At 45.6% G+C, this 25,697-nt stretch overlaps 2 long non-coding RNA genes across 2 annotated transcripts; one reads left to right on the top strand and one right to left on the bottom strand.

Moving 5' to 3' along the window:
* Positions 1–144: 144 nt before the first annotated feature.
* LOC126052863 (uncharacterized) lies at positions 145–4,210 on the bottom strand. The gene is made up of 3 exons (XR_007510168.1): positions 3,245–4,210; positions 1,665–1,735; positions 145–500 (listed from the first exon to the last, which is right to left on the bottom strand). It is a non-coding gene; the product is annotated as an uncharacterized LOC126052863 (long non-coding RNA).
* A 504-nt stretch (positions 4,211–4,714) lies between these two features.
* LOC126052861 (uncharacterized) lies at positions 4,715–23,962 on the top strand. Its single transcript, XR_007510165.1, has 2 exons — positions 4,715–13,625; positions 13,656–23,962. It is a non-coding gene; the product is annotated as an uncharacterized LOC126052861 (long non-coding RNA).
* The last annotated feature ends 1,735 nt before the right edge of the window (positions 23,963–25,697 follow it).

Raw genomic sequence — 25,697 nt, forward strand, 5'->3', positions numbered from 1 at the left:
AATGTAGATTAGAGAGAAAAAAAAGACTTGGATAAAGAATTGGAGCTGGATGCATGGAGAGAGATGTAGAAGAAAGGTTATTCCTCTTTCAAACATCATTTACTTAAGAAGAAACTTTGTAAGAAACTCCAAAACTAGTATCGCTCTTCAATGAGGATCCAAAACCCATTTTCTGACAGTGATGCATTATGCTGGAGGGAGAAAAAGAGAAAAGCTCCTTTTCCTGCAGGTGCTAGTCGTGCCCATGTCCATATGCTGGACTGAATGACCAGAGGAATAACCTTTGCAAGGGACCAGTTTCTCTTCAGGGCCATTGGTTTGCCTGCTGAATGCTGCTCTGCAGCCAACACAACCGAACCTTGCGTCGAAGCATTGCACCAATGTGGAAGGTTCTGTTTCTTCTTCTCTATTTTCTGATGTCTTCATCCCACTGGAAATGTGCTGAGTTAAAACATGAGGCATCCCAGTGATGAAGAAACTATAGTGACCTGTCTGATTGCCTGGAAAGAGTCAAGAGGAAAGGCGGTGTCAACATCTGGAGCACATTTCTGACCTACACTGAGGACGGGAGTTCAACCAGCCCGAATCCCATGCCAGACTTTGAATATGAATGAACTTTTGAGTGATGTAAGGTGTTTCATAAATATTGCTGGTGGATGTGATTTGTGTTTTATTAGGCCAGCTGTATATTAATATACTATGTATGAGGTCATCATGGTTTCTATTCCTATGCATTCCACATGTTCTTCTTTTCTAGGGGATTTTTAGTTGCTTGAATAAAGCCTAAAATACATATATATAAATTCAAGGGTGACATGAGGAGAAAAAGAACATTGCCGCAAAACAGTAAGAACAAATATAAGCCCATACAGTGTGTTATGCCCTACAAAACTGCACCAGGGATAACAAAACCACTGAGTTGGCAAGTGGACTTGCTGAGAGATTATGTGAGTGTGAGCTGTCTCTCTGAGGCAGGAGGGAGTGTACTGATACCCATTAATGCCTTTGAAATGGGCTTCTTGGCGGAAGAGCATGATGTATTCTTTATTGTGCTCTTTAACTCGAAGCAATAAACGCATAACTTAAAAATCACTTGTATATTGAAAAAAGTTGTCTTGGAAGTCAGTGGCTAAACTCCCAGCTATATGACACAATATAATGGGATGCCGAGAGTCGAAACCATGATTTTCATGAGATGTGGCTCTTGCAAATGCTCTGAGCTCTTAGAGGGGACCCCACGCCAAAGCAGCCTCTGCGTGTCAATCTGGGAGAAGAGCTGTCGCTGCAGAGCAGCTCCAAACCCGGGTCCCTGGGGCAGCTGCTGGTGGTTGGGGAGAGTTGCCTGGGAACAAGGAGCTGCCGCCTTCTCATTTCCAGCTGTTAAACTGTATAGAAAGGAGCTGAATAATACCAGAATAGAAACCTAGCTTATCGTTTTCCAGGTTTAATAGAACAAAATAGGAGCCATTTAATGGCATCTTTAAATTGTTTACCGGGATAACATAGTTCCTTCCTGGCAAAGTAAGCAAAACCATTTCAGCCTGTTGCCACAAGGACCATTTCTCCCGTGGCTGCGTTTTATTTTAAGCAGGTGGAAAAGCTGGTAAGTCATCAGTAAGCTCTTGTGCTGATCAGTGCAGCAACGCTTTGGTTTTGTCACCCACCTTTTTCCTACTAGCAGCAGGAAACACTGACCTCCTTGCCAAAGCCAAGTGCATCCATTCTTTTATTGTCCCTAAATAAAGGCCAAACAAAAAGGGGCAACATAAGTAAAAATTCCACAAATGTGAATGAAGAGCCTTAAACAGAAGCCAGTCGCTATTTCCATATTATGTGCACATACACCCCCCCTCGGCTTCCTGTTTGTGTGTATATAGAGACATATACGTTCAGTGCCTGAAAATATGTTTACTAAATTTACTAAATATGGCAAAGATGACGTTTTGCCCTCTGGACTACATTTTTATTATTTTGTATTCAAAGGAGACGCGTCTTTGCAGCAGAATTCTAGCATGTCTGTGTTGCAAAATGAAAACAGGGCTATCTGTAATCTTTTATTGATTAGCTTCTTGTTCCAACACTGTTTGTCAGTGGGGTGCTGTAACCTCTGGCATGTGCGAAGGATGGTGAAAAGGTAATAGCAGAGGGGATTGTACCAGAGCAGGACGAGAAATAGACATAACTGAGAGACTGAAAAGTCGTTTTTGGAAAGTGCATGCAAAGATATGTATTAAAATATCAAAATTTAGATTTACTTTTTGGATGGAAAATAGAATAGCTGATGTGCTGGTTTCTCCATCCAAATGGAAATTTGAGTATTTATATTTTGGTAATACTAATAATACTACTACTAATACCAAAAATAATAGCAAAAGGCCTGAGTTTATTTCTGAAACAGAAAGTGTTCTGTTTTGGTTTTGTTTTTTTTCTGGAAGGGAAATTCTAGCTGTCTGGTTTGGGAGGGAATGAAAAGTGAATGAGGCCTGTTAACATCTTTGTGGGAGACAAACAAAAATGGAAGTGGTGGTCAGGCCAGAGCAGATGGTTATCTTGCTGTAAGCCTGCCATCATCGAGGGAAGGAGTTTCCACATGTCATTTTGAGCAGCCTGTGATCGGCTGCCGTGAAATATCCATCTCCCAAAGCTGGAGGAAAGGAGAACGCTTTTGAAAACCCAAAGCAGCAAACCAAAAGGAGGTGTGAGGTACAGAGGACGGCTCGCAAGTCCTGGGAACGAAAGGGGGCATTGAGGGGGGCTTGGGTGTGGGATGCAGCTCAACAAAGAGCTGCTCGCGGAACCTGCGTCCGCTCTTTTGGAGGGTGCTGGCAACAGAAAGAAAAGAAGACCTGTTTTGGTTTAAATTCAAAAAATCATAGTTCAGCAACATGTTATTTTAACCAGGAAAATTAGGGAGGGAGAGGGATATCTAGGTGAAGTATTGCTTCCCTTTTCAATTGTAGATTACTCTAAAAGATAAGGTAATGTGACAATACTTTGCTAGTGACGGCTGGTTTTGAGCCTGTGCTGTGCTACGTATATCAAATACCAAAACTTTCTAACATTGGTACTTAAAATGGGCAAGGAGTATATGCCAAGAAACCACGTTTCGTTCCTGTGCAAGCTTGTCTTCAGGTAAACATATCGATGTTCTCTTCTCTGTAAGAAATCTTTGTGCTTTAGGAAGACAGTGATGTTGTGAAAAGAAAAACCAGGAGGCATACACAAAAATAAAAACAGTCTGTACCTCCATCCATAGATGCATCCAAATATTCACATATGTGTACTTCCATATCCACATACGTATTGCCGTGTCCCAGTGTCCTACAAACACGAATCAGTTAAGCTTCTTATAACACTTCTCTGAGACAGGAAGGTATTATTCCTGTTTACAGACTAGAAAGCTGAAGCCTCGAGGTGAGGAAGTTCAAATGTAAAATCCAGGAAAAGCTGGAACTGACTTTATTTTTTTATGTCCAAGGCTTCTTTTTTTTTTTTTTTTTTATGTCCAAGGTTTACAATACCATCTTTTCTTTCCAGTGTTTGACTTGATGTCAAAATTTCTACGGCAAAGAGAATAACCATGGGATAGAATAGCATTCAAATAAAAGGAAATAATTATTGTTTCCTTTTAAGTTGAGAGAGAGAAAATCTTGTCCCCATCTCAGCTTGTATCAGAGCAGTAATTTTGAAATGAAAAGTCTGATTCTTCAAAAAGCAATATATTTTGCTGTCACTGATGCCAGCTGGGTCTGCAAGCTCTACCACAGGAAGAGGTGAATAAGCGGTTGAGAAAACCTCTGAACGAATTACACTCGGACCACGATAATTAAAGCCCTTCTTGGATCTTAAGGACTGGAACCAGAAAAACCAATGGTCCAAAAGACCCGGTTCAGCACCACTGCATTTTGACGTGGGCGGACCAGCGCGCCATACAAAACACAGCAGCAACACCCCTTTAAAAGGAATAAAGAGGGCAAAGCAGGTCTGGAGGGGCAGCAACCCCTTTTCCAGACTGGCGCAAGGGGCAGATTAACCCATCCCCACCGCAGGACATGGGCTGGGGGCTTTCTTCAGCCTGTGGTGCCGACCCCTTGTCCCTGAGGAACGCACCCTCGCTTCCTATAAACAACGCTGTGAAGCGGTGGAGGTGATGGAGAAGAGAATTGTGATACTGTGGCGTACGGAGAGGACACTCAGCAGGGACTAGGGTATCTCCTATGTTAGCTGCTTGCAGTATTTTACCCAGTGAGTGTATATTGTATGTAGGACCCAGCCTCACACTGGATACCGGGCTCTGCTGCAGATTCTTCGCTAGATTTATTCATAAATGACTTGTGTTGACTCTCTCCAAAGGAAACGCGGTCACCCAGTGGTTGCTCTTTGTCTATAATCACTTTGCTTTCATCTATGGTTTGGCACCAGCTGCACCAGGAAAAGGCACAGAATTATAGTTTGCTTCTAAGTTATTTAACCAGAAATTCAAATTTTAAGTCCCAGAAATTACACATTGGTTATAACTAAGAAAAAAATTCAAGTACCCCTTTAAGGAGCCAGTGTTAAGCAGAATACTCCCGAGTAAGTCAAACCTATCGCAAGAAAAACACCTTAATATCTGGAAAGAAAAAATCCCCTTCAGTTGTTATCTGGCTAGAAAATTAACTTCAGCTGTTTTCTTACTAAAGTTTTCCAGTTCTTATTTTTATTAAGTGTGTGTTGTTTAGACATTGTGCTCTAGAAATATTTTATTACATAAATGTTTGTATTGAGGGAGGGAGGAAAGGGTGGGGAAAAAACCAACAGATAAATCCAGCCTGCTTAAGGCTTTCAGGCTGTATGTGTGCTGCAGGGAGGATCCTCACAGCATGGCTCACTATATGCCAGGTGCCTTTGCTGCCTGGAAGCGTAGCTCGGCTTTCCGTACCACCGGCACCTCTGTCAAAACTAGAAATCTGCGGTATGTCCATCACTTGTGCAGACACCAGCTCTTAGGGCAGATGCAGTAAAAGCACAGCCAATGCACGTTTTGGGGGCGAAGCCCGCAAAATCCCACACGCAGCATCCCGAAAGCGGGGGACTCGCCGCGTGTGGGCTGTACGCGCTCCACGCCGTCAGCAGAGGAGCTGCCCTTGCCGTGCAGTGTGGTGGGGTTTAGCGAAGCCAGCCAGAGCTTTTCAAGGCGTTTGGTGGGAGACGAAGGGGAAAGATGCTGTCCTCCGCAGCCCTGATACCCACCGCCGGGAGCTGGGGAGAAGCTGCAGCACGAGCTGTTCCCATGGGATGGGACGATCCCCGCACCCCAATCCTCCGTGTCTACATCCCACTCCCCGGGGCAGGACATGGGGGGCTCCTCTAACACCCACCGGTTGCAATGGGGATGCTCAGGTCCTCCTGCTGCTCCTGGGAATGCTGCCTCCACCCCAAAAGTGTTCCCTCCAGCCGTGCTGCCTTTTTCCTCCCCGGTGCTCAACTTTTTAAATATATATTGCTATAGCATTGTGCGCCTTCCCATAGGGGCCGATAACCGGATTGCAAAGGCTCATTTTTTTCTGGAAAGGCCCAAAACTAATGCAAATGACATTCACTGTGGGTTTTGATATGTGCGGCTTGATGCTTATCAGCCCGATTGTACACCAGGGAAAGAAATGGCAGGATTGTTCTCCTTGTCTTACATTCAGTTTAACAAGAAAACCTGTGAAACTCTTTGTGTTACAGTCAAGCGTAACAGAGGCCTCCACATTTCCAGAAGTAAAGTGGGTTCTCTGGCCAAATTAAAGAAAGTGGAGAATTGCCAAAGAAAACATTTTTTGTCCAGCTTAGCTTATCTGATGTTACCAGCATGTAGTGATACTTTATCGTAGCGAGTTATTTCCTCTGTTAAACATAGAAGCGGGAGCAAGCATGGATAAACAATGCATGCAACCAAACCCCAAACGTTTAACTATTTTAGCCTACCGTGGCGGGAAGCAGGGGCGGAGGGGGAAGAGATAAAATTAAGCATTCCTCAGAGCCCAGCTACTGCTTTCTGTACTAGAATTGCCTCAATCAGAGCAGAAAGCCTGAAGTGGCTGTCCGGCACATAAAATGTTATGCTCCCAAGATAATATACAAAGGGCCAAAGGGTTTTTCCAGGATGAAGGGCTGAAATAGGTTTGCGTGGCTGAGACAGGGGTTTTGTGCAGTAGGACCCCAGTGTCCCTATGGCTGGAAGATGAGGAGCGGATCCAAGTGCTCTTGGGACACTGGGAGGTGATGAGCACTGCGGTGCGAGGTCTGGTCCTCCCCACCCGGGACACCATGGCCAGTCTTATTTGATTTACGATTGCTCGAAACTCTAGTTGGTTAATTATGATATAGTGGGATGCGTGCACGGTGAATTACGTGGGGTTATGAAAGGCAAGCTTTGGCTAATGTCCGGAACATGGTCTGCGTTGTGAAATCTCTGTGTGGTGGAACAAGGACTGCCCGGCCAGCCTTCAGGGCTGGCTCAGGTAAGGCTGTGCCAGCACCCTGCCACCCATCCCATTGCCTGGAGAGCGAGCCGTTACCCGGGACGTCATTTCCTCGCCGATAATCCCTGTGCCAATGGGCCATTAAAATGTACTTTGACATGTTAAGTTCCAGCTCCTGCCTATACCTTTTCAGTTATGTTGGGCAGGGTGAGACACAAACTCTTCCGATAGCATACACTGAGTCATAAGTTAGGACGTTCATTGGCACAGCAGCAAAAAAAGGTGTTTGCTAACCCTTATGCACATCAAACAGGTGCTGATGGCAAAAACATGTTCTGCAGAAGGTCCCAAGGAACCTCAAGGCTGAACAGAGCGCTGTGGAGTTGTCTCATTCCCTGCCAGCAATCCTTGGACATCATCCAGAATTACCTGTGTCTTCCTGAGTTTAGTTCAGTTGGACTTGAGAATTAGCAAGAGAAACACGTGTAAACATCTATGTATGTAGAGGTAGAAAAAGCAACATATAGAAGACTATATCTTGGTAGCCTATATGTAAGTCTAAGGGAACGCTATAAAGAATATATGTATTTAAGCATTTATATGTTTTCCAGTAGACACTTAAGAGCCACGGTTTAAATTCGTGATGCTGAAAGTCTTGATTCAGAAGGAGATCAATCACCACTGAGACTCTGGCAGGAGCCAGTGCTTTGCATTTCATTACATTGTCACACAGTGGTGTTGAGCGGTATCTTATCAGGCTTTCTGAACTAAGCCCAGTCCAGAAAAGCTCTCAGGTGTGTGTTACTTCAGGTGTGCAAAAAGTCCTTTGTACGTCTGTGATTTGAGCCAGGCTACTTATGTTCTTCCCTGGTTTGGAGCTATACGTTTAGATTCATGAGTAGGATCCAGATCCCAAACAAGAATTGAGAATGTCAATACCTTGGTGAAATTAAACTCTTGGTCAAGTCCTGGATATTTTCCTCTAGACAATCCTCAAAACTTAACATTAAAAAGAAAGAAACCAAACAAATCATCAATCTAGATGCAGTCTAATGAGATTCGAGTCTATACCAAACACTCTTCTTTCATCAAGAAATGGAGAGGAGGATGAAATCTGCAGAAAGTACCTATAATACTAAGTTTCTTAAAACTCGTTCAAAAATAAACTCAGCAACATAAAAGCCTAGTCTAAGCAATCTCTGGTTCTCTTTCGGGGAATTTCTTTAACTAATTTATAGAAACTCAGTTAGAATAAGCCCCTGCAGTCTGAAAGGCTCCAGATCTGACAGGAGTTTGCCAGTGGTTTGCAGTCGGCTGTGATGGAACTCGTCTGAGTAGGACAAGGCAGGATAAACAGTACATGGATATCCAACTCCATAACCATTTTCTTGGTGTGCTTGCAGGCATGCCCATGTAACATCTAAAACTGAGTCTTGTGAAGGCCAACAGCTCTGTGGGTGTGAGCAACAGAGAAATAAAACTAAACCAAGCAAGGCAGCAGACAGATTGCATTGCACAGGAGAAGCTGTTCACCGTTTCCGTGGGGACACAGCAGTTGCACCCACGCCGAAACAGCTCATCCCCACGTACCACGGTCCACCTGCCTGGTACAGTGTCCTGAGTGGCACATCTCATCTGTTCTGATGTTCAGAACATCAGTTCGGAGCTCGTGTGGAGCTAGGAGAGGGGCATGGAGAATCCTCTGCTTTTGTCAATGTATTTTGACATTGGCACAGTCAACTTTCACAGGTTATTCTATGGATCCACTTAAAATATCAGCGGGAAATCCCAGGACCAGGGTACCCCGGCTTTGTCAGCCAGCACCGCCGTGCCCAGCAGCTTGACTGCTCGCATCCATCCACCTAACAGTGACACAGGCAGCGACAGTAGAAAACCCAAATTGGGGCAGTCTTTGCTTTTGTTTCTTCTTCTGTGGGAAGTGTGCAGAGGACTGCGATTGGAATCAACGGGTTTGCAGTGAGGAAAATAAAAAAGCCCAAGGGACGCTGGCTGGTTTGAAAGACTTCAAGGTTGTTTACATCCAGTCCTTTTTCCTTTCTCCTCATTATCTGGGACTTTGGAGGACTGTAGCACGGAAACATCTTAAAGTGGAAAGGCTAGGACACTGTCGGAAGGATACACGCTGAACGGGGTTCCAGTATCAAATGAGGATCTTCTCACAACCAGCACCAGGAGGGTGCTCAGGGTTACCTTCGTGTGTGGGCTTCAGACTTATCTTGACTATCTTGACTCAAAGGACCTTATGGCTTCCTGCAATTATAAATGGGACCGACTGAAATTTTCAGCAGCCCTGTTTATATTTACACATTCTTGTCTGGTTAAAAATTGGGATTTTTTGTTTGGTTTTGTGGGTCCTTTGTGTTTTGTCTCTGTGACTGCCGCGTATTTGAAGAAAAAAACCCTGAAATGTCAACTTATATCAAGAGGAGACAACAGTGACTGTCTGGGGTTACTCTAAGCACTTTCTTTCCTACAAAAGAAGAATGATGAATTTATATCTGCTTTTATACATAGGGGAATTTCTTAAGTCCTCCAGGAATTCCCTACCATTTAGACAATTTTTGTTGGGGGAAACAGCAAAGTTTGGTACATTGCTAAGAGGTATTTGTGTCTTCAGAGTCTCCTGAAGACTCACACGCAGTAACTGATCTCCCAGGATCTCCTTCCATCACAGCCATGTGCACCTTCGCTACAAGACTTTACGTCGGTATGGAAGTCCCATGTCGGTGCAGTGGTCATGCAGTAAAGTTTTGAGGGTACTCTATTTTTCAGATGGGCTCTCACAACTCTCCCTCTTCTGTTGCCTCTGTGGCAGAGCCCAGGGATACCTGGCACATCTTAGAGTAGTCACAAAGTTTAGATCTACCTCTTCATTTTGAATAGTTGGGTTTCTTCTTTTTTTTTTTTTTTTGACTTACAGTTTTAAAGTTTATTTGCTTGCCAAAAAAGCAATGTGGCAGCAACGTGTACTTCTCCCATTATGAAAACATTTTCTCCCATAATAAAAAACATGTCTTAAAGAGATGAACTTGTTTCTGCTAAATCTATGTTAATTACTGACACCAGCAAAATTGAGATAACTTCTTCAAGTGTTGCGGTTTCCTCTCTCTGACAGCCTTTCCACTGTTATTCCATCAAAGTCAATATAAATAATCTGGCTCAGAGCACACTAACTGAGACTTTTCTGACATCTCCACAATGCAAGTGAAGATCTAAAAATGAATCGTTTTTCAACCCTTTGTTGAAAAAACCTATACATTACCACAAATCTTTCTGCTTCTGTCTTTTTTACAAGGAACACTACTTCCATTCTTGCTTAATTCTCTCTTGAAACTTGTTTTCCTGTGTTCTCTTCCCTTTTCCTGTTATCCATCTGCAAGATGCCAAAAGCACTTTCCTTTCCCCTTCTGCCTCTATTTTCCCTTCTCTTCTCTCACAACGGCTCTCCAGTGACTCAGGAGAAAAGGAGGAGTCTGTCATCTGTTGTACAGAAGAGACATGCATAGCCCAGCATGCTCTTTACTATTTTTCATAACAGCTTGACAATATTGAGTCATTGCATCCTATAAGGCACTGAAAATTGCAAACCGAACTGTGAAATTTCACATTCCTCTTACTGAATTATTTTTTCAAACTAGAGTGCTCATTTATCAAGATCTTTCTGCATTCCAATCCTGTTCACCAAAGTGCTCGCTACCCTTCCCAATATAGTGGTCTACAAAATGAGATGTACTAATTACTAAACATACTCTTTAATGCGTTATTGAAGTTATTCATCAAAAAATTGAATAGCAAAAGGCTTAGGCCCTTGTAAATGTCCATTTGACACATCCTTCTATTCTGATCACAGACCACTGATAACATCTTTCTGAATACAGTTTTCCAGCCACTTTTTTATTTCTCTTCATTTACTGTATATATGCAACATGCATGAGGATATCATGTGAGCTGGTTGCAAGACCTTGCTAAATTGAAGAGATATTGCACCTTCCCTATCTACAAATAACATATTGGAATAAATAAATAAATCTATTATTTCCTTCTTTTGGAAGGACATTGCCTTATTTTGGTGTGATCTGTCCTTGAAAAAATTGTGTTAATTTATACTTTTGTCCTTGTTTTTTTTCTGAGACTTACAAATTTCTGGATTGTGTCTGGCTGTAAAGCTTTTCATGAGTAAATGAAATTGCCAATTCAAAGCCACTCAGAAATAAATAGAAAGCTTTTCGATAGTTGAATTGAACAAATTGTGCAAAATAAGCAGGATGGTCCCAATCCACGTTCCAGTAGGCAGGTGTACAGTGATGTACAACAGGGATGAAGAAGCAAAGCAAATGCTGATGCCAATAGGCATCCCTTCATCTGTACCTCCTCAGAGCTAACCTTTTTGTCAAAGCACACTGAGTATAATCATTTAGTATTTACCAAAACACCGCAATTCCTAATGGCCAGATGTTATTTGATCATATTTGGCTTTCAAATTGCAGCCTGTAGTAGGAAGAGTTAGAGGGTACACCATGTGGGAAGGATTTCAAAGTCCTGCAGTCTTTGCATCCCTCTCCTCCAGTAAAATCAGTGGCAAAACTCCTGCTGACTTTGGTGAAAGCCAAGTTGGGTGATGACTCTTTGTGTTTGAAAGCTGTTTTGTAGTTGAGCCACTCAGTTAAATGGCTGAACAATACACATATTAAATAAGAACCTACCAGACAGCTATTCCTTCTCACGTACCAAAGCTGGTCTGCTGGAAGTTGTAAAGTCCTGCACCCTCTTCTGCAAGGATCCAGCAGACGTGGGAATCGTTGCGGTCCCTGACGGCAACCTCCGCACAGGACCCCGTCCCAGCCCACCCCATCCCACCCCTCCTGCCCGCCGTGCCGTTCCCAACGGAGCTCCGGGACCTGCAGGGCTGCTCCGGGGGGGAGCGCTGGAAAACACGGCAGTCTCTCATCCCAAGTCGAGGTTAACTTTGAGAGTAGAAAGGTTTAAAAATGCAAAAGGTGTGGCTGCTTGTCCTTAAACCACCCCTGCCAACCGCAACTTCGTGATTTACTGTCCCCTCCATACCAGTCACAGCTAACGTCTCAGCAGGCAATACGCGGGGCGCTGTGGCAGTGTAAGATGTATTTTGTACCCCCGAAAAGGGACACAGCCTGCTCACATGCATCAGAGCTGGCAGAATTACGGCGTTTTATTGTACACCAAAGTGCTCCGTTCGGCAGGTCACTTCAAGCCTATTTCTGATTTTGATGGGACTGCTGGTAGTACTAAATACCCCCCTGGTAGCAATGAGTATAGCACATTCATTTGACTTAATAAAAGTAAAATAAACATAATATTTTCCTTCTGAAAATAAATGGAAATAATGTCCTAAAAAATGAACCCAAAATAGATATTTAAGTCATGAAAAAGACCTTTCTTTTTTGTTATTTCAAACCATAAGAATTTGTATTCATTTTGGCTCCTTCAACAGCAGCTAGTGGTGATGAAGTAACTGAAGAAGTGCATAAATCACTGAATCAGAGCTTGGTAAGTCATGTAATACTGTGACCTATATATTCCTACTAGGTGCCTTGCTACACTTGCATGGTTGCAAGTTGAAAAGAATGTCTGTTTCTTTAGGAATATATAGCTGGGTGGCTGGAAAAAAAGCATATAGATGATAATAATAAAAAGCATGCAGCTGAACATGGAAAGACAAGGCTGTGAGTTACTGCTGTTGTACTTTTTCTCAAAATCCATCTGTTTATCATAAAATTTCATGTCTGTGCAAGCATATTAAGAGATATTCAGTGATGTGGTAGTTATTGGAATCATTACAGAAACAACAAACCTGAGGAGAAAGCCAGTTTTTCAGCATTTTCTCTACTATAAAGGACAAGCAATAAAACGCACTTGTAAAATTTTGAAACTTCACAGTTACACTGAGCAAGCAGTCGGTAAGAAGAGCCCAGTTTTGCAGCAGGTTTCAATTACGTCTATCGTGGATTTCAGGGCAGTTACATCAGCTCCTATATGCTGGGCAAATCAAGAGGCTGATTAGCATGGAAGAATTGTGGAAATAGGCAGCTTGTGATTCTTCTCTTGGTTATTTCACCTCCATTTTCTTCTGCTAACACACAGGTTTCTCAAGAAGCAGCCAGTGTTTTCAAAACGGCCCTGTAGTGAACTGTCAGCAGGATTTTGCCTGTTCAGAGATCAGGCTGATGACGGAATTGTCTTTCCTGACAGACAACCCAGGAGTCTACGAGCTTGTTGGCTGTATGTTTCGATTGTCTATTCAGATTTATTTTAAATTCTTACCTTATGCAGGCACAATTTCTATTCCACTATTCAGCAGAAAAAATAAAACATTAGCAACATGAACATTTTCCCAGTTTAATCATTAAGAATCAGGCCACGGTGTTTGAAGAATAGGTTTTAAATGGGAGGAGGGGGAGACCTCACAAAAGATTAAATGATTTGTTGTTTGGTGATGTTTTAAAAGCAAACTGAGCATTGGAAAAAAAAACCAGCTGTAGGCTAAATATGGCCTCTATGAGCTTTTAAAAAACCCCAGTACAGAGTCCTGCCAGGCCTTTAGGAAGACAATTGCAAAATCAGCACGCCAAACTCCATAATCAATTGCTTGTCTAGACATAGTCCTCCCACCTCCTTTCCAGCTCTCCTCTCTCTCCATGGCCATTCCTGAAATACCTCAGCAGCGGCTGCCTGCACATCCTTGCAGACAAGCAAGGAATCCCCCGCAATGGTCCAAACGTCCCGGCGATTTATTTCTTCCTGCCATTTGACTCAGGGTCAAGAGGAAAGCGAGGAGGATGTGTAGGTCTGAAACGATTTGCTACCTGTAGGAAAAGGTGAATGCAGTGCGGGAGATGTTCTACGCAGACCTGAGGGGGCTGGTGTGCGTGTGGCTGTGGTGGAGGGTGCCCAAGAAGGTCATGGAGGGTGGCCAAGAAGGTGGTGGAGGGTGCCCGTGAAGATGGTGAAGGGTGGCCAAGAAGGTGGTGGAGGGTGCCCGTGAAGATGGTGGAGGGTGCCCAAGAAGGTCATGGAGGGTGCCCAAGAAGGTGGTGGAGGGTGCCCGTGAAGATGATGAAGGGTGCCCAAGAAGGTGGTGGAGGGTGCCCGTGAAGATGGTGGAGGGTGCCCAAGAAGGTGGTGGAGGGTGGGAGGGTGCCCAAGAAGGTGGTGGAGGGTGCCCGTGAAGATGGTGGAGGGTGCCCAAGAAGGTGGTGGAGGGTGCCCGTGAAGATGGTGGAGGGTGCAAGCAGCTGTAGGAGGACTTTTTGGCTGTACCCCCTTTTCCTGGCCTTCCCCCTCTGCTCTCAGCAAACCTGGAGGTGAGAAGACGACTGTAGGAGCTGCAACCCAACGGTGCGGCTGAGATGGAGGCAGGTGGGGTGGCTCCTCCTGCCCACGGGGGTGTCTGGCTGTGGCCGTGGGGGTCACAGTGGCAACAGCAGATCCCAGCTGCAGGGAAGGGGCGGGTGGGAGGAGGGCTGGGTCCCCAAAGGGTCCCGGGACTGGTGGATGGCACGGTCCTTGCGCGGGCACGCGGAGGGCGAGGGGCTGGTGGAGGTACAGGGCTCGGGGTGGTCAAGGAGGTCGTCAAAAGAGGTTTGCTGGGAGCTGGGGTTGCTGGGGCGGCAGGATGGGGATGCCGAAACCCACGCTGCCATGGAAGGGGAGCGCACTGAAAGGACTTCAGTTGGTTGAGGACTGCAGAGATCGGGTGAAAAGCAGGACAAACTCCCGTCCTGTCATCGCATGGTTGGCCAGTGACTTAAGACGAGATTCAGTGCGATTTCCTTTCCAAGAGAAGATGTTGTTTTGAAGTAAGCCCGTACATTTCACGTATGTGCCAGTAAGTATATTGGCTGACACAGCTCCTATTACAGAAGAAGAATATATTATTTCTTCTTGATAGGAGGTCAAATAAAGGAGGGAATGGACTGAAACCACATTCCAGTATATTTGTTATTTCCAAGCTCCTAATTGAGAAAAACAGAGTTGCACAACGTTTTTTGCGATTTCATCCATGATTGTTCTCCGAGGGATCAAACATTACGAGAGACACTCATGTGGACAGCCTGGGCAAATATCTCCTTAAAAATTCTGGCAGGCTGAAGAATAAGATTTTCTGGAAATCACTCGATGCAAAACACTGTCCAAATTCCATTTGAACAAAAAGGCACGTCCACAAATGAAGCATCCAGACAGCTTTCAGGCTTCAATGGCAAGTCCGGCTTAGCTCAGCCTCTGCTCTCAGGTGGGAAGACTCCTGTATTCTTAAAAACACTATAAGCACCAACACCTCTTTTTTGTTTTTTTTTGGTTTTTTTGTCCCCCAACAGGATCCTGTGGTTTTAGCGTCTCGCTTTCGGAGTCTTCGGCATGAGATGTTACGGGAATAACATCTATTCTGCTCAAGAGAAAAGGGCTGGGGAGTCAGCTAGAGCCCTGGACATCTGATTGCCTGCACTCTTCATGCTTAGCTGTGTTTTGGACTGCTCTGCAGAGCTCTCTGCGGCACGAGCCTGACCTAGAAGAGCCCTAAACAGCACAAACACGACACGAGCCCTTTGGTGCTCCTTGGCCTTGGTACACAGCCCTCGTTAGTTTAGCTGTGAAGGACTATCCTCCAAGTCCTGCTTCTCTGGAAGAGAGCTGAGCATCCACAGTCTCCACAGCAATTGTTTTCATGACATACTCATGGCATTTAGGGATCCAACTCTTTAAATTCCTTTGAATGCTCTCATCTGGCTTTTTAAAGAAAACGGTGAGGTCTGTCATGTGCATGGAGGATGTTGGGTTAATGGCCATGTTTTCTTTTAATCCTGCGGTTCAGCACCCTGCTGAAACACACAGCGTTTAAGTTTTGAGAATCCAAGGTAGTTCACTGCTCTGTATTGCAGTATTTGGGAAGACAGTGCTTTGCCTGTGACGCCTGTGTGCCATGCAAGTGCCTGAAGGGCTGGATGGCCAATTTCATAATTATTTGCTGTACAAGACACAGGAAGAGGAGCACACACGTGCCTAGCCAGAGGGAAAGAAGTTAAACGACTGACCCCGGACAAACACCGTTTAGGATGACTTAATGGGGTATGTCAGCAGAAATCACCTTCAGTTCTGGCAACAATGCTGCAAAGGCAGAGGAATTTATAAACAAAAGTTGTTTCATGCCTGCAAAAGAGTGGGACCTGCAACACATGTTTTGGCTGAAACTAGCACCATCAAATTCATATTGTGGGACTGCCCTTCCACAGAATGTTAGGAGAGTAACTACAGATTAGAAAGACCAGCCAGGCTCTCCTTCTGCCCATCTTCCAGGCTAACGCGGGATCTTGCTCTGCTTTCAGTTTCTTCAGCCCTGGGGTTGTTGGGACAGTGTCCCACCACCTGAAGGACTGTGCTGGGAGCAGTTTCACCCGACTCCTCTGGCTCTAGGGGTCAGACTCCACTTCGGAAGCGCAGTTGTATCTCGTTATCAGACAGGAAACATAAAAAGTCATTGCTTTTCTTCACCAGCATTTGCAGCGTCTAAACAGCAGCTGCTCCTCCCGCTGCTGCCATTTAACCACGCTGCAGATGATGATGATGATGATGATGATGATGATGATGATCTTGCCCCAGAAGTCACGCTGGCAGGCCCTGTCACCACAGGGAGTGACTCTTCTCAGCCACTTTCTCAGTCAGCCCTGGTCTAATCCTGAAACGCCTCAACTGGACCTGTTGTCGCAGAGTCCTTTCGCAGAGCAGGGGAAGCTACATCCCAATTCCTGGACAAGCACGTTGGAGGGACACCAACGCCTGGCTCATGTTTCTCCTACCGCAGCACTTCAAAATCTTGTATCCCAAGTCACTTGTTTCTGCACCATGTCTAGATGCCCCTTGGCTTTGGTGCTTTCCAAGAGCTCGCTGCTCCCTGCAGCGTCCTGAGGAGGGGACGTGGCGAGGGAGGTGCTGAGCTCTTCTCCCTGGGATCCAGCGATGGGACGCGTGGGAATGGCTCAAAGCTGCGCCAGGGGAGGTTCAGACGGGACATGAGGAGGCATTTCTTTACCGAGAGGGTGGTCAAGCCCTGGAACAGGCTTCCTGGAGAGGTGGTCGATGCCCCGAGCCTGTCGGTGTTGAAGAGGCATTTGGACAATGTCCTTAATAACACGCTATACCTTGGTCAGCCCTGAAGTGGTCAGGCAGTTGGACGAGATGATCATTGTAGGTCACTTCCAACCCAAATAGTCTATTCTATTCTAATTTCCTTCAGGGCTCACGCCTCCGGGATTTTGCCTTGTGTTAACTTTCAGTTTATAAGGCCGAGTGCAGTTTTTGATCTCACGATCTGACCCTGTTCCATAGATTTCGTGGCAGTTAAAGGGGAGATCTTTTCTCTCAGTCTGCATCTGTCTTGGTGGTGCATCCGCAGCATAGAGTGTGAGATTTACACTCTTCACTTCTACCTAAAGAAAAGAAATAGGTCATGGCCTCTCACCAGTCACCGTTCTCCAGCTCAGGTTGGACCGCATTCACTCCGCAGGGACTGCACAATTTAGATGGAATCAGACATGGTTTGAATTGGCTTGTTGCATTTTCTGCTTGTGGTGTCAGATGTATAGCCCTGCACCACCGAGCTCTCAAGAGAAATCTGCCTTCTCTACGTAAACTTGCAGCAGTCCAATTCTGCATGTATCCTACAGTTCAGCGTTTAATGATGAGGCAAGTTTACAAATGAAAGATCATTGCTCATTCAACAAAGAGTGATTTTGCAGCTAACACACTCCTGCATGCTTGAGGAAATCCAGCAAAGTATAGTAAGCGAAGGAGTCAAACAAGGGGAAGAAAAATCTGCAACGCTATAATTAAAGTAGCCAAAGAAAACAGAGCCCTGGAACAGCAGTTATTTAAAGACAAAAGCTCTTATACACACAAAAATTAGAGTACACGTTAGCCTGATTTCCAAATGCAATGTGACCTGTGCAGCCATAGTGCCTGTCTCTGGCTTTAACCTCCTTTCAAACAAATTTTAACACTCACACCCCCCTGCCAATTTTGGGTAGGCAAGGCTGCAGGCAGCAATTTTGAAGATACCACATGCTTACAAAATCAGCAGCCGTGTAGGGGAGGAAAATTCAAATAAAAGCTCTTGTGAAGGGGAAACCAGAGAGAGAAGCAGCCAGGGTGTGCGTGGTGCTGGGCAGCCCAGCTGGCCGGGTGACACGAGCAGGAACATTAAGGTGACATGGGAAGGAATTGGGAAGAGGTTGGGAGTATTGCGAAAGACACAGGGATATTCCTTTGGCTGTTTTAATTTCTGAGTTATAGTTCTCTTCCCTCTTCTTGGGCTTTGTGTTTTTCTTTTTTTTTGGAAATAATGCCATATGAATTCAATCATATATGGGATAGGCAATAAGCATAGCCGTAAAAATGAAACAAAATCAAAGAAAACTGAGTGCAGGGGCTGGGACAGTGGCTGGGGTTATTGCAGTAGGATGCAGAAGGTCACCAAACAGAAAAAAAAAAACCCGAAAACCACAAGAAACCAGACTTTGTTGGCTCTCCTCCTCCCAGAACCGGCTTGAGTTCTGTCTGGGACTTTTTTCCCTCTTAGTACTTTCCAGACTGGCTAAATTTCTCAGTAACTCCTCAAATTCAAAAGCAAGCTGTGGCTACAGGAGCGTGTCTGTCTCAGCAATCACAGAATTGCACATTCCTGTTTTCCCTTCCATCACCACCAAGCAGTCCTAAGTCACAAAATTTAGGTCACTGCTTGAATTTTTGCACAGTTCAGCCTGTGCAAGCCTGGGGCTTTGCGACATGAAGATGTCAGCTGCAGAAAAAAAAATAATGCCAAAACCAAAATGGCTTGAGGAATCATTGTCTTGCATTGTGGGGAGTCATCTGCATCCCACAGAGCGAGGGTAAAAATGTTACCAAACCAGACCATCACCCCTACGCCTCAGGTGATGGGGGGGATGTTGGGAGCCTCTCACGGTGCGAGGAAGGAAAGAAGAAACCTCCAGAGAGGCTGGGGCAGGACCTAGAGCTCTTCTGAGCAGCAGTCTTCTACTGTTGGCCACAAGCTGTCCTGAACTCACCTGCTTTTAAACCTACCGTAAAAATCATCCTTAAATGACAGCATTTATGGGGCAGTGTTTACAGGGAGCGTTCCCAAAAGTTTTAGAGAAGCAATACTTAAAGGAAGATTTAGGTTTGCTCTTCCTCCCGGCTGCAGAGCCGAACGTGCAAGAGTTCAGCTCCACTCTGCTTTCTCCTGAGATTCCCAACCCTTATCTTTTAGCAACCCAGCCAAAAAGCATGTTCAGCTTTACCTCAGGCTACCTCATTGCATAATCCCGAACATCTTTATTCCCTCGGGCACAGAGCATCTCCACACGCCCAGTTTACAAGAAGCATCATCTCACGCGCGGGAGACTGCATCATGCTGGGCGTCTGGTCCCCGCGTTTCTGCCCCTGCTAACGCCACTGACATTTCTGTTTATGTGATGCCGCTGGTGGGGGGAAGCCCATCTCCGGTGTGCTCCCATCGACCTGTAGCTACAGCAGCTGGGCTCCCCCTCCCCATTTCTCTGTGTCACACCACGACCAAGTTTGTCCCATCCCAGCGAGCAGGAGGAACAGTTATTCCTCTCCAAGACATACACCGAAGGACTCTTCCTAATTCACGGTTTGCCTCAATAAAGGGAAAAGACTGAAAAATTACATTATTATGTATTTCATCTCAGGGCAAATTCATCTTTGCCAGCTTCTCCTGGGAAGATGTAGATGCGGCAAGAATCAACACTGCGAATGTTTACTGTGCCACAAAGCCTAAGACGCCCTTCTTTTCGCAGCATTTTCATGTTTTCAAGGTGATCAGTAGGGAAAAGACACTGCTGCCCAGCCACTCCTATCTGTCAGACTGCTCTCAGATATGCAAAAGTCGGTGATTTCTGCTTCTTTGCAGCAAAAAGAATGATTATTGTTTCTGACTCAGCTCAGAAGATTTTGTCATGTCTGATTTTGCTGGAGGCTCCAGCCCTTCACGCCAAGTTATGGTATCACACAGCAAGAACAGCTAAACAGCCCCAGATGGCCTGGTTGGTTCGCGTTAGCCTCCTAGGTTTTTAGCAGCACTGTCATATACCCTGTTACTCTTGGACAGTGGAGAGGTTGCTTTTCGGAGCCAGGTTTGTCAACAGTCTAGGTGGATTCTCCTGGGCTCCGTTCTGGGACTCGGCGCGCTTTGACTTGGCGCGTGTTTAAAGTACACTCTGGTTTTGAATAAATCATATCCCCGTGTACTACCATAAAGGAATGTGGATGATACTTTTGTGGTTATCCACAACATCTTTGTGGAGACTTTGGGAAGAAAAACAAATAGCACCCTTCCAGATATTTTGAAATGCTACCTCCGACTAGGAGGGAGAAAAAGTTTAGAGAGAAATTAAGCTGTCATGAGTTGTTTGGACTAATAACCACTGGTAGAAGAATAAGCTAGCTTCTAAAAATATTGTTCAGACGAAACCCCTGCGGCTGATTTTTTTTTTTTTTTACTGATCCATGCAGTAATGCACACACTGTAAAGAAAGGCTAAATATTCGGTGACTTGATAAGCAGTAGGGAGCTCTAAAATACAGTTTCATCGCACAGATGTTGGCCTGCATAAACTGAAAGACATGGCAAAGTTGGTACCGACTGCCGTGGAGAAGCATCATCATTCATCAGCTTTTAAGGTGGCTCGTTTTATTGGTAGCAAATCCAGCTGCAGTCTCAGTAAAGATACTCTACCTGCAGAGACTTCTCAGTGTGGTACAGTCTAACAAATTTGCTAGATTTATTGAAGCGTTAGGTTTGGGATTTGCTGTTCAAGCATTCCTTCATCAGGATGCAACAGATACTTTGACAACTTGTTCAAAAGGAAAATCTGTTCTCCATTATGTGCAAATGCTATGTCATATTAAGCTGAAATAGGAAGACACCATTCTTTTAGCTCAGTTCAGGTTGTTATGACTGTATCCTGCCATTGATCTATATCTGGGTCTCCAAGCCACGTCCATTAAGAGGCCTGAAAAAGTATCAATGGCAGGATATAGCCCTTTGTTCTTTCACGTTACAAACACAAGGAATTAGAGTGGGATCTGGCTCCCAGGACTCTGAGCTGGCTTGCAGCTATTAGCTCTATGAGAACGGTTTGCATCCCTCGATGCGAAAAGCCTTTGGAAAAACGGGCCATCCTCCGATAGCTTCCAAGCTCTGATGTTGCCAAGTAGCAACAACTCTCTCATCGTAGGAGCATACCACCCATTGCGGAGCTTTGGTGGTGGTTTTTATTTAATAACTGTGTGTTCTTGGGTCCTTGTGGTAAAGCTTCTTGACCTAGGTCCATTTATTATGGTTTGATCCGTCATCAGAGGTTTGATTTCCCCAAATGCTCTTGCACACCGCATTAGCCCCGTATGTGCACGCTTGGCTGGAGAGAAGGGAGAGCTCAGACCGTGCCCCCCTTTGAGCGTCCGAAGCTGCCTGGCTGCTAAGGGCACCTCAGGGTCCTTAAATCCCCAATATCCTTGCCACAGACCCCATAACCTCGCATCTTCTGTGGCTATGCACTGTGCAAAGGACAGCGGTGGACGCGCTCTTGGTGGTCCCAAGGAAAGTTCTTTCTCTCCAACATCAGGTCCAGCCTCTTCCAGTGCCAGGACGGCGTAGGGCTAGAAGCACTTCAAACCCTCAACATGTGAAAATACGTTTGGTATAGCTAGATGGCATAGTGTCAGCTCAGTAAAGCAAGATTTGATCTGCTGTCATAAATGTCTCTGTAGAAATAAATCTTGCCAATAACGAGCCAAAGAAAGGTAGCAGCCTCGCAGTCAACGATCAAAACCTGTTCCATCCACGTCCATTCACAACCCATTTGATGTTTTGCATTTAAAGCTCTTAAAGTACTCGAGTAGGAATACTATTCTGGATTTAAGCCAAGTAACTCAGACTAACTCATTCGTCTAAATATTTTCCTTGCAGAAATTTATTTTCATCCAGAGTACTCTTGTGAAAATTATTGAGGCATTGTACGTGTTCTGAAAAAAAACCCTCCTCTGTAATTTTGCAGTCTTTGGGGTAATTTAATATTGAATACTATTAATAGACCAGGTTAAAAAAAGAGCGTCCTTCTTAAAACTAGCTCTTGCCACTAATGGAAGGAATTTAAATGAAGTCTTTTCTTCGCACAGGACACATGCAGGACCTCAAGACTGTATGTTTATGGATGTTATTTTATTAAAAGATTCACAGCATTCTTCTGAGCCATTCCAGAGGTCAGTTTCACAATGAGATACTTGTTAGTGAAAGGGGGATATTTTTGACGATGATTTTATGGACAAATATTTTCTAATCGCAGAAATTTTGCAACTTATTTCTGAATTGTAAATCGAAACCTCTTTTTTTTCCATCTATGTATGATATTAACAGATGTGAAGAGCAATGCAGTAAAGAAGTATCCAGAGCAAAAGGTCTTTAAGCGTAACATTATGTGATGCTCCAATTGATTTATAGGAGAAGGCTATTATTGTACTGCTCGAGTGATTTCTCACATGGCCTTTGATTCCAGAGGACGTACAACCGACCAGCCTACCGACTCCCAATTAACCACGGCGAACGTATTGGTCACGTCCAACTGTTAACGTACCTATTTCTAGTAGTTTAGAACAACACTAAAGGCAAAAGATCTTGGTGTAACCCTTTAAAAATAAAGTCTGTTTCACTGTCGGTCATAACTCTTGCACGTTGGTCAGGGTGACAGCGGTAACGTGCTGTCCGTAACACGTAGGAAGCTGTTTCAAAGCTGCTTTATCAGGTGCGTGGCCCCAAAATCACTGCTGTCCCCAGGAGCCGAGGGCAGCGAGAACCGAGCACGGGGCTGCGGGCGGGCTGGGAGCGTGGCAGGCGGTAAGGCTCAGCAGAGAGCCCACGGCACGTCCTTCACCTCGCAACCCTTCCGAGCCTTTCCCTTCTGGGAAGGAACCTCTGAGGAGAGCTGGACCGCTTTGAAATTTGAACACGAAGAGGCAATTGAGGGGTTCGGGAGAGGATGCGAGCTCCATCGGTGAAGATGCAAAGCGATGTCTCCCGCTGGCTCCAGCCATCCCTGCGTAGGAGCGCAGCGCTGAATCCAGTTTCCACAAGGGAGATTTCTTTTTCTTTTACTTGGATAGTGGTTAAACACAATATTTGGGTTTTATGTTTCTGTCCTGCCTGAAGCAACGCCTCCCCCCCTGCATGTCCCAGACTGCTGCTGCTGTGTGATGGAGAGGCAAAACACAGGCTTTTGTTTTGGACTGCTCGAGGATTTGGAAGCATTTCATGCCTCATCATAGCTGATGCTGGGACTCAAAGCTCTCCTATGTTGTGCACGCTATTAACCAGCCAGCAATTTCAAAAATATTTTTATTGCTGCTAATTACCCTTCAGGGAGACTGTAAAACAGAGTCTTTATGGGAATCTTTGGGCTGTCTGTGCCTGGAGGAAAAATATGAGAGTGATTAGCCACGTTTGCTAACCAGAGCATCACAGCGATTGCCTCTGCGTCCCTGTGCCCGGCTTGTGCCAGGCTGCTTGGGGGATGTTTACAGCTCCCCTTCTCACAGCTGTTCCAAACGCTGATACTCGTTTGGGAGGGAAAAGAGTCACAATTCATTAAATATCTTCCTGTTTCCGAAATTAGCGCTTCATCCAACCTTCCACCAGTGGACTGCAGATGTCCTAGTTTAAAGCAGCTACGCTGCAACGGCTCGGTCTAAGGCGACCGAGGGGAGTGGGGAGAGGCTGTGCATCCAGCGCCGAGCCTACAGCCGGATTTACACCCGCTATCCGCCTCCACCATATTACCCACGACATTCGTGGGAGCCGGCTGCTGGGGAAGGAGCTGCTGGGTCTGTCCGGGGCACTGCAGAGCTGGAGCTCCGTCCCGACCCGTGCTGCCCTGCCAGGGCTGCCTCAGGCCAGCCGAAGTCCACACGCGGCCAAAAGACAGTCCCCTAACTGCTCCTTTATGTCTGACCATATGGAATTTTCCCCTTTTCTTTAGCGCCAGCACCAATGCTTCCAACACCACAACCAGCACGTGGCAGGAGATGAGCGAAAGAAGGGTCTTCAAATGGCTGAGGACTAGAAGGGGCATTAAGGTGCCTCCTTTGGTCACCATATAGATTCTATACAGAGAGAGGTTATAGCTTAAGTGCATCACGAAGCTGCACCAGGGTGTCCCTGAGCCGCACATCTGGCCCCACATCTGCAGAATCAGTGCTGTCGCCCCCGGCTCCGGCGTTGTGCGACACCGCGGTGATGTGCAACACAAAGAGCCGGCACCGAACGCTGCTGCAGCAAAGAGAGGGCTTACTTGTGCTCGAGACAAGAGGAAAAGAGGACAAAAGAAAGAATTTACACTCAAAAAAAAAAAAAAAGGGAAGGAGAAGCGGATAAATAGCCACTATTGACATTATCACAATTCCTTCTAAGGTATTGAGAAAAGGAGAGGTGACAAGCAAAGCTAATGGGAGAAAATAATCTTGTCCCGACAGCCCAGCAAATCCACGGAGAGCCTCGCAGGAGCAGGGCTGCCCAATATCGCCGAAAAGAACTCAGTGGGCAGCACGAGGCTGGGGAATATGGCTCGTCCGTGCCGCGCTGCCATCCCTGTCCCTCTGGGTAGGCTGCCCGCAGCGTCTCTCAAACAGAGATGCGACCGCAGATTGCTCCCTTCGTGCTTCTCCTTGGCCTCCGCGCAAGCACCGAAGACACGAAATGCTGGTCCCTGCCTCCGCCCATGGAAACCTGGATCCGCTTCTGGCCCCGGGCTGGAAGATTCATGCCGGGCTGGTGGTGTGAATAGCACCTCGTTTTGTGGATTTGAACATTGCAGGGCAAATTAAGGATAAAACATTTTCTTTAAGCTTAAAATGACATGCTTTTGCTGGATTTGAGTCACACTTGAGCTATTTTAAAACTCTCTTAGAATGCTTTGTTTTATTTTTCAAGAGTAATACGTGAAGATGGGCCAGACTAAAGCTGTGGCCCCAGCAGGGCTGAGCTTGGGTGGGGGTCAACAGAGAGCTGCAGCACAATTTTCCAGTTTGGCTCATCCTGTTGTAGGAGACTTTTGGAAACTATCTTGTACTCGAATACTCTTTGTGCTCGAGGTTTTCCTTCCACAACTTCACTTCTTTTGCAGCTCATCAAAGGGCAGTTTGAGTGAGTATTTGCTTGACTGTGGTGAGCTTGATTTTTTAAAGGAACAAGGCTCAAAAGGCCGAAGATCTGGTAGATTCGTGCCAGACCGCAGCCTGAACTGCAAAGCGGAGTGAAAAGCAGCAATTCTGATTTGAAGTCCCATATACAAAAACCTTCCTATCTTGAGGGAGCTTGAACCCAACCAGGTTTCTCTTTGAAGGAGCCAAAAATTTCAGCATCAAACCCTTCCTGGAAAGACTTGCATGCTTGAGCTGATGTGATCATGTGAAGAAACTTTGTCCGTAACCACAGAAACTGAAAATCAGGATACATTTGCTGAGCCTGAGCTTTATTTCTATCAGGAAAAACATCTTCTTCTGCTAGGTCTGGATGCCTGCTCCTTCTCCACCGGTGCCGTGCTTGATGCTGCGAGCACCGATCCACCGGGAAAGATGGATCTGGCAAGTGCCTGCTGTTGTCCACATGAATTTGGGATGGATGCCCACCTGGTTTTTATGTTACCCACTCCCCCTGGTGCTTCTTGGGATGGGGACCAGCAACCTCTGAGGTCCCCAGCAGCGAGCAGCAGCGTTTCCAAATGTCGAACACAAGGGAAGCCGGTATCTGCTGCTGGCGTTTGCCTTTTCGCGATAAGCTTTCCTGACACGCAGGTAACATCGGATGCGAAGTTGCTGAAGGCAGCACCTTCTTCTTTTCACAAGCATTCTTCTGGACTGTAAAGAGCAATGACAGAAGTGTTAAAAGAAATTAATTTAAATGACTGCCAGGAGGCAATTGCAGACAAGTCTTGCTCACGACGAGTCTCAACTTAGATTATTGATTTATTGTTTGTGCAGCACACACCTTCACGTTTCAAAGGCCAGGAAAGTTTTTGCAGCAATGCCAAAATATGAGCAAATAACACAAAAATTAAATATCCACAAGCAGAGGTACTGTATGGGAGATTCACAGGAGGTGCTCTGCTTTTGGGTCCTGCCCAGT

Source organism: Accipiter gentilis, chromosome 31 (genome assembly GCF_929443795.1).
Source record: "Accipiter gentilis chromosome 31, bAccGen1.1, whole genome shotgun sequence".
NCBI classification, from domain to species: domain Eukaryota; kingdom Metazoa; phylum Chordata; class Aves; order Accipitriformes; family Accipitridae; genus Astur; species Astur gentilis.